The sequence below is a fragment of the Octodon degus genome, unplaced genomic scaffold, assembly GCF_000260255.1.
Source record: "Octodon degus isolate 3935 unplaced genomic scaffold, OctDeg1.0 scaffold00168, whole genome shotgun sequence".
NCBI classification, from domain to species: Eukaryota; Metazoa; Chordata; class Mammalia; order Rodentia; family Octodontidae; genus Octodon; species Octodon degus.
In genome coordinates, this window is record NW_004524744.1 from 2943283 (window position 1) to 2953200 (window position 9918).

Sequence of the window (9918 nt, forward strand, 5' to 3'; positions counted from 1 at the left end):
ATTTTCTTTTCAATTAACAAAGAGAAACTAGTGGTATAACCATCTTTATCTATCTATCTATCTATCTATCTATCTATCTATCTATCTATCATATTTTTTGTCTAGTTGTCCTGCCAAAGCCTCATACAATGATGGGGCAGCTTCTGGAGTTTGTGATTGATTATTGTGGTTTTGGATGCTGCTCCGGCCCTGGAGCATGTAATTTGCAAACAATGGAAGGACGGAAGAGAGGCTAGCTAGCTACCTGAGCTGCTGCCACTCCCTTTAGCTCTTTGTTCTTTGCTGCCACCATGAAAGGTTGCTTTCTACCATATGTCTCTCTGCCTTGAAGCCAGATGTGTATGAACTGAAACCTCCATTAACTGGGAGCTAAATAATCCTTTCCCTCCTTCATTTTGAGTGTTAGGTGTTTGTACCAACAATGAAGGAAGAGTAACTGAGACAGAATTTCGTACCAGAGAAGTGGGGTCATTGCTGTTAGTATATCTGACAATGTGGATTTTGAGCATTTGGTAATAGCTTACGGCAAGACATAGGAAATGTTCAGATATGTTGCCTATAAGAGATGTGCTGACAGCTTCAGCTGTTCTGTATGTGAGATTCTAATCAGAGCTAAGAAGATCAGAACACTGATAGAAAGCCTGTCTGTAAAGACCAGACCAGGGAGGTTTTTGCTGACAAGAAGAACTACATTGACTGTTGGACTCTGGATGAGTAAAAAGTAACTGAGACACTATTTACCTATTTTTTCTTTTTCCTCTTTTCTATTCCCTTTTCTGCCACTTTCAGTTTTTATTGTCCTTTGAGGTTTCTTCTCTATTCACAATATCTATTTTACATGTCAGAACTTTTTTAGTCTATAAGTTTCTCACTAAAGAGACAATACGATGTTTACATATGTGATTTACTTCACTTAGGAGTATGGTCTTGAGTTCAATCTATTTACCTATGAAGGTCTGAAATTTGTCTTTCATCTGGCTGAGTAGTATTCCATTATATTAAAATAATTATGTCTTTTTTTATCCATTTATCAGCTGATGGGTATTTGGGTTGTTTCCAAGATTTAGCTGTTAGAAATTGTGCAGCTGTGGTGTGATATCACTGTGGTATGATGGTTCTAATTTTTCTGGGAAGACACCCAGTAGGGGAATAGTTGGATCAAATGGGACATCCAACTCTAGATTTTGGAGGAATCTCTACACTGATTTGCACAGTGTTTGCACCAGTGTATACTCCACAAACAGTGGAAAAGGTCTTTGTTCTCCACAGCCCTGCCAGCATTTGCTGTTGGTTGACTTCTTGATGATAGCCATTTTTTGTAGGGTAAGATGCAATCACAGTGCTGTTTTAATTTTCATCTCTCAAATGACTAATGATGTTCAACACTTTTTCATATATTTATTTTTCCTTTGTATTTCTTCACCTGAAAAGTGTATATTTTTCTCAGATTCTCATTTTTGGATTGGGTCTTTGAACTTGTGGGGGGCTGATTTGTTTCAATTCTTTCTATATTCTAGATGTATGCCCTTTGTCTAAGGGACAGCTACCTACATTTTTTTTTCCAACTCTGTGGTTTGTGTTTTCACTTTGTTAATGATTTCTGTTTTTGTGCAGAAGCCTTTTAATGAGGTGAGATCACATTTGTTGATTCTTGGTCATATTTTTCCATGAGGTTTTGGTTTTGTGCATGAAATCTTTTTCTACACCGGTGTCTACAAAATTTCTACTTATTTTCTCTTCCAGTATATGTAATGCTTCTCTTTTAATATGGAGATATTTAATCTTTTTAACTTCAGTGCATGGTGATAGATATGGATCTAGTTTTAGTCTTCAGCATGTGAAAAGTCAGTTTTCCCAAAAGCATTTATTAAAAAGACTATCTTTCTTCCAGGAAATGTGTTTGTTAGTCAAAGATAAAGAGGTTTAGTGTGTTCGGAGTTGTTTCAGAATCTTGTGTTCTGTTCCACTGATCATCACGTGTATTTTTTTTTCACCAATACCGTGTTGACTTATCATAACAACTTTGTAGTATAATTTTTTTTTTTTTTGCAGTACTGGAGATTGAACTCAGGCCTTTTTGCTTGCCAGATGAGAGCTTATGCTACTGAGCTATCTCCCCAGCCTGTAGTATAATTTCAAGTCAAGGATTGTGATGTCCCCTAACATGCCTCTGTTGCCCAGAATTGCTTTTGCTATTTTAGGTCCCTCCTGGTTCCAAATGAATTTTAGGAATGTTTCTCTGTGAGATATGCTGATGATTTTTTTTTGGGATTACACTGACTCTATATATCAGTTTTGGGAATATGGACATTTTCACAGTGTTAGTTCTTCCAATCCATGAGCAGGAGATATCTTTCCATCTTCTGATATCTTCTTCAATCTCCTTTTTCGGAGTACATTAAATTTTAATGTATGGATATTTTACTTCCTTTGTTAGACTTATTCCTATTTTATTTTTTGGATGCTATTATAAAGAGTATGGTTTCCTCCAATATCTCTCTGTGAGATTTTTGCTCATGTACAGGAATGCTACTAAATTTTGAGTGTTGACTTTATATCCAGCTACACCATTGAATTTGGTCATTAGATCTGCAAATCTTTTGGTGTAACCTTTGGAGTCTCCTATACAAAGTATTATGTCATCTACAAATAATGACAATTTATCTTTTTATTCTTATTCCTCATTATTTCTTTTATTTTCCCATAATTTTATTGATAAGCAAATAGCAATGAGACAGTTTCAAATCAAATTGTTGGACAGTTTCAATAATTAACACATTGCATGCATTCTTCCTAGTGGTTAATTGCTGTACAAGATGCAGACATGATATCCTATTTACAAACACCATTAGAACAAATCACTCTTTCATTAAGAGAATGTAACTATATATCTATCCTAAGCACTTTGAATACACAGATACAAAATGGACATTCATCTGTACATGGTTTTTTGTTAAGTTCTGTTATTTGAATATTATAGGTGTGTAAACTCAGCAAAATATTCTAAAAGAGTCCAGTAGCCCATAATAATATTGGGTCTTCCTATTGAAGGGCAATGTCAGAAATTGTTGACCTGAGTCCCCTATAGCTCAACATAACAGCATGGTTTTACTTCTTATACTTCGTTTCTATACTTTTCTTCTGGATGGTTAAGACCAAGGTAAAGAAGGACCTATGCAACAAGAGTTGTAGCTTTTGGGTCTGAGAAGGTCAGTGAAATCCCCTCAGGATTTATCCTGAGATCCTGTACCTCAGATTGTAGAACCTTTGTCAGTGTCAGTCATGTGGATGAGTCACGGCCACTGCTTGGCCAATGTGCTCTCTGTGAAAGCCTGAGAGAATGTTTTCTCTCCATGGGACTCTCAGGCACACTCTACACCGTCAATCACTTTCCTCTTTGGCCCCATAATCTCCTTGATCAGAAAATTTGGGACACTAACGAGTTACATGACATTACAGTACAAGTTCTCATATGTCCTGAGTCTTAATTGACCTTAGAAGGCTAGGGCCAAAATGTTGGCTTTCCTTGCGGCCCTCCTTTTTCTCTAATTTTGGTCTGCAAACTTAGGTTGTTAACCATCCAGAAGACAAGCTTATTGTTATTACTATACAACTTAGGCTGTTAAGCTTAACCTCACTATCCTCATTATTTCTACATCTTTTTCATTTCTTTCTCTTGTTTAATTGCTTTCAATAAAATTTCAAAAACTATGTTGAATAAAGATGGTATTAATAGATATCCTTATCTTGGTCTTGATTTTACAGTGAAAACTTTCAGGTTTTGACCATTTAGTATGTAGTTGGCTTTTGCTTTGTCATGAATGGCATTTATCAGATAGAGATAAAAATGATTTATTCCAAATTTATGTAAGGTTTTTATCATGAATGACTGTTGGATCTTATCAGAAGCTTTCTCTGCATCTATTGAGATGACCGTGTGATTTTTGCTTTTGGTTCTGTTAATATGGTGTATTATATTTGTTGATTTTCATGTGTTGAGCTATCCCTGCAGCCATGGGATGAATCCTGTTTGGTCATGGTTTGTAATCTTCTTTGTGATTTACTGCATTCTGTTTGCCAGTATCTCAATGCATATTTAAAAAAAAATATTTATTTATTTATTTAATAAACAGTTTCACTGTGCAGCTCAGACTAATAGTGATCCTCCAGTCATAGCTTCCTCAATGCTGGGATTACAAGCATGCACCACCACACCCATTTTTTTGTTGTTGTTGTTTGGTTGGGTTTTTGGTTGTTGCTGTTGTTGTTTGTATTTAGTACAGAGTCAACGAGGTCTCACTATACAGATCAGACTCATAGTGGTCCTCTCGTTTTCAGCCTCCCAGGTGCTGGTATTATAGGTGCACACCACCATGCCAAGTCTCAATCACAGTCTCAGAGCACCCCAAGGGCGGGGCCAGCACAGCATGTCAGTGATCATACCCTGATCCCAGCACCTACCTAAGCAGGTGTTTTAATCTACTGACACACCCTGTTTTGGTGGCTCATACAATGTGCCTGGGGTTCCAGGGCTGCATGGCATGTGGTACTGTAGATTGAACCTGGGTCCTTGCAGTTGCTAGGCAGGCACTTAGATTATCGAGCTATCTCCCTAGCCCTTACTGAGTATTTTTACATTTGTGTCCATTAGCATGATTATCCTTTAATTTTCTTCTTCAGTTGGGTTCTTCTTTGGTTTTTGAATCAGGGTAATACATGCCTACAGACCTGATTTTAAAGCACTGCTTCCTTTTCAGTTTTCTTAGCATTTCAGCATTAGTGGCATTAGCTCTACTCTAAATTTCTTGCAGAATTCAATAGTGAATCTGTCAAGGTTTTGTGTTTACTTTGTTGGTAATATTTTTTTGGAGCAGACTATATTTATTAGGGGAAAGAGAGTTTCCTTCCAAGAGAGGGACAGAAGGGACCCTAAGTGGGTGATCCTGGGGAAGCTGTCTCTTCCAGGGACATTTATAGAGGAAAATCATGCTGTGAGGTGGGTCTAAGATGGTAGAGAACATGGGAACTCACTTAGGTGGGCATGAGGTGGGACAAAACTATGGTTAACCAATGAGGTTACCATCGCTTAGGTAAAATTGATTAAATCCAGTACCAAATGAAATGAGTCATGTAGCAAGTGGGCATGAATACAAGACAGGGTCTCTTCCTGTTGGGAATTGGGTTAGTGACTCATTTGGGCTCTTTCAAAGTGATTGATACCTATTTACAATATCAATCCCTGATACCCATCCCTAGGAAAGTATGAAGCTGTACTTATTCCCTCTTTCATCTTGAGGTCTGGCCCAAATGGGAGTGTCTGTCTCTTCCAAGTTGCAAAGTCACCTTGTCTTCCATATTATCTACTTGAGGGCCTCGATATGTCTGTCTGCCTATAATCTTTCTATATAATTCAGCTACCTACAACATTCTCCCCTTTGAAGAAGTAACCTGAAGTGCCATGAGGGAACCATGGGTGATGGCTGCTCTGGCTTCTTTAGGCTAAAAGAAGAGAGTCAAAGTTGTTGACTGGCATTCAGAGATACTCTCCAGGGGTTCTGTCTAAAGGCTCTCAATAGACACAAGGAATTCTCATCTTGGGTAGGCATATAACTTTAATTTTGGAGGAGACAAAGTCAAAGAAACAATTAAATATGCATGGGTCAAATAATACCATCAACAGGATAATTATGAATACAGTCAAAAATGATTTTCACCAAGTAGACAGCAATGACTTCCCATAAAAATGATAAAGACAGGGTCCAAAGGATATCAACATTTTACATACCATTGATTTGATATATAATGTTTTGAACAGCTATTGAGATCATTAGTAGAAGGATCTGGAATGTAATAAGGTTTTTAAGTTTGTAATTATAGAAAGACTAGTCAGAACATTTTCTAGAATATCTAGGTAGAAGATATCTCTTAAATGCGGGGTTTAATCCCTTTATTTTTGTCTTCCATGGTCATTGGGTATTATCTCAAATAAACTGGCCTTTTATGTCTCATCAACTTTACTATTATTTGGGGCACATGAATTGCCAAACCTAGAGAAAACACCGAGTACTCCCCAGTTTGCAATTGGGGCCACTGACCAGGTAACTACCGAAATCTGCATGACCATCTATTAAGAGTTTAACAGGCTTTCTCCTTGTATTTTCAGTTAACATGGGTTCCCTTAGGCTGATAGGGAAGACCCATGACCACCTCAATCAGGAACTTCCTCTGACTCCATCACAAACACTTTGTTTTTTTCCTTCTCTAGCAGCTTTGGACATTTTTACTTGAAATGACCCTTCTCTCTGTCGGGATCCAGGGAAACTACTTTTACCCTGTTTTCTGACTGGCCTTCATTCCTATAGGCTACTAGTATCACTGTTCTCATTTCCATCTGTAATTCCATCATGAATCCTTTCTACTATGAAACACCTCAACTGAGACCAATTCATTTCTGCAAATCCTTCTAACTTCTGCAAGTTGTGTCAAATATCTAGGGCCCATTGAGAATTTATAACTTTTTGGTTTTAAGGCCTCCTGAAGGCAGCCCTGTCCAAGAAATATGAGGACAATTTTCCCTTTAGTGGATTTCCTGACATAGGATTAGACTGATAGAGGAATCATTTTGAGGGCAATTAGCTCTGCCCAAGGAATGTGAAGATAGCTTCTCTTGTAATGAGGCAGGAAACCCCAAGAAGACTCAGCTCACCTGCACTGTATGAGGTGGATATAGTTGTTAAGACCTTAATATGTCTCTATAGACAAAGTCTGTTGGATGTCAGTGAAAGAAATCTAAATATAATCTAACATATTTTCTATAGGTTTTACCTGTATGATCACCTGAGTTTTGATATCTTCTAAGAAAGAACAAATTTCCTGAGGGATTAGATCATGGACAATCAAAGCATGAGCATTTGAGCGAACAGGTAAATTAGAAACCTTTTTAAAGGAATAGCAATTATAACCCACTGGCTTTTAGACCCTTTATTTATTGAGTGTAATCATTTGCTATCTATCCCTCTAGCTTTGGTTCAGAAATCAACCAGGAGAATTTATACATTTATCATGAAATACATAGCATTTAGTCAGATTAAACCAATGTCCATTCAGTATTTTAGATATGGACTTCATTGTAAGCAAAGGGCACTGCTGAGGGATTTTTTTCTTTTAACACTGAGGCTGACTTTTACATCACAAATACAAGGCCTCGCTCTATTTATAGGCCAAAGCTATTGGACACTGTTTAATCAGTGTTTTTTGAAATTTTTATTTATTTTACAGTGACAAGACTTTATCTGTCCTTGGGGATCTGATTTAACTAGTGAAATATATTTTTAAGTCTTACACAGGAACAATAATATATATTACATTTGTAAAAAATGTCTCAGCATCATCATTTTTATTAGTAATCAACCTGAATATATATTGCAGTATCTCAGTTTAGCTAAAAAAGATGTCTTCTAAAGTCTGTTTCTATTGAGGTGGATGACTGGAAGGAAAGTCAGGGATGGAGAAGAACAAAGAGACCTGTGCCAATGTCCAGCAATAGGCTGGATTTTTCTTTAGTCATGATTGCTCAGGGTTCCTCCATGGAGATGACAGGTAGAGATAACAGTCGTGCCAGAGGAAGGAGACAGTTCCAGGGCCCTTCTGTCCTATTGGACCACCTGGGAAGCTGAGGCTGAGCTCTGGGGCCTCCACCTCAGACTGCAGTCTCACTTTAAGTGGCTGCTTTGGCTGTCAGGGCATGGCTTATGGGCCTCGTGAGGCAGCTCCTCTTATGATGACCTGGCTCCTGACAGCAGCTGCAGGTGAACCACATTAGCAGATAAACCTCATTTTAATTGAGTGATTGTTGGAGCCTGAAGAATCAGACTTAGGATCTGTTTTGAGGCCCCAAAAAAGACAGCCATTTTTTTTTTATCTCTTTGCTTTCTCCCCTTAGGTTTCTCCAAGTCCTGATTATAGAACACTAAGAATCAGTTTTTATTGAAGTATCAAGTGAGTTGACTGGAGCAAAAGCTATCTTTTGTAGCTCTTTTCTAATATTTGGAGCTGACTGAATAACGAACTTATCTGTTGTAAAAATCTATCCCTCTATTGAATTTAGATGAAGGTAAGTATGTCTTACCTGTGCTTCTATTAAACATTCTAAGAAATCAGAGGGGTGTTTATCTTTCTCCTGGTAAATACCTAAATTTTAAACTAACTAGTAGGTTTGGTTTTAGTTCTTCTTAGACCTTCAAGAATACACAGTGGAAAATGTCTTTTATTCAATATCCTGTCTGGCTATTAGGCCAGCAGGGGTCTGATTGCTTGGGCTCCAAAGGGAACAAATAGTTGTCTATCTCTTGGCTCTTTATAACAATATGATATTTATATCAAAATGTAATAGCTTGTAATGCTGCCTTTTACTAGAATTCAAAACTTGGTTTAAGATTAACATTACATCTCTCCAATCTAGTTAAAAAATCTGAAAAAATCTTCTAAAGATATCAATGTACTTGTCAAGGTCACTTAAAGATTTTTTCAGATCTGACTTTATCTGTTTTAGGTCACAGAGAAGAAGGCACATGAACTTTAGAAGATCTAAATTGCCTATTTACTTCTGTAAAGGATATCGCCCTTAAGGAACTTGTGTAAATTCAGCTAAGGATGGATATAGCATTGTAGAGGGCTGAATTACAGTTGGTCTTGAAGTCCTATCATCTAGAAAGGCAAATTGTGAAACCTTAATTTTAGTAATAGTGTATGAGGCTGTGATTAAGGCCATCTTGTCCATGGGTTCCAGTTTAGGGAAGAGCAGCCTTAAGCTATGGGATAGTGAGTGAGTGCCTTAGACACCTGAACTGCCTGGTACTACTATAACTTACATCTACATTTCAAAACTAGATAACAATGACTTTCTTAATGCAAACAAAATCTGAACATAAGACATTCTTTATCATTTTGCTTTTTACAATATCTTTCTAATTGTAAAATAGTGTCATAATTGATACTTCTTCTACATTCCATTTTGGCTCTGGGGCTACACAGGCCATGCACATACGAAGAAAAATATTAAATGGATTTTTAGTATGTATGGATCAAATATCTTCCAATGTATAATGATGCACTCTAAAGGAGTAAGAGACTTTGATTGTGAAATTCCCATAATCCAGAATACAAAAAGAGAGAGTTCTGTACTTCTCCACCTTACCCCTAATTGATTCCCCCTCAAGGTGTCCCCTGAGTAGACCACTCCAGAGCAGGTGGATGCTCTTGGAGAGAGGGGAGAGAAGATATGACCAGCCTAACCACTCTTGATCTGGCACACAATTTTTGTCTCCTGAGAATCTCACAAATTGTGTGAACCATGCACTTACTCTTGTTGAATATTTGAAAACTGTTACAAGTGGTCTGGTGACAGTAACGTTTGCAGAAGGAAGTGTAACTAGTGTATGAAAAGGTGTGTTGGCAGAAGAGCACTTTCTCTGCCATACTGTGAAAGAGCTCACCTTTGGAGGTAGACAAAAGAGACAGTTGATTGGAGGAACTTTTCCCTGGGCTCTAGGGCAAGCAAATCTCCAAGATAGTTGTGTTTTTCCATCTAGTCACCAGGGCAGCCTTTCCTAGAATGACCAGGCTATATTAAGTATTTGGAGCTCAGAGGTAAAACTTACATTTAAGACTGAAAAAAGTCTTACTATTAGTGTGTAAGGCATAGTTGTCAATCCTTCTCCTTAGCCACTATAGAATGTAAACTAATGCAAGCTGCCTCAGCCTAATTTCTGGAGTGGCTCATTAAAGGGTTCTACTGAAAAGTTCAGGTAGAATTCCTAGTCTACTAGCAGAAAGAGAGAAAAAAGTACAATAGGTAAGTGGAGATCTTTCAGTAGTTAAGAGCCAGTTTCCACCAAGCACCTTTAGTTATTTACCAGA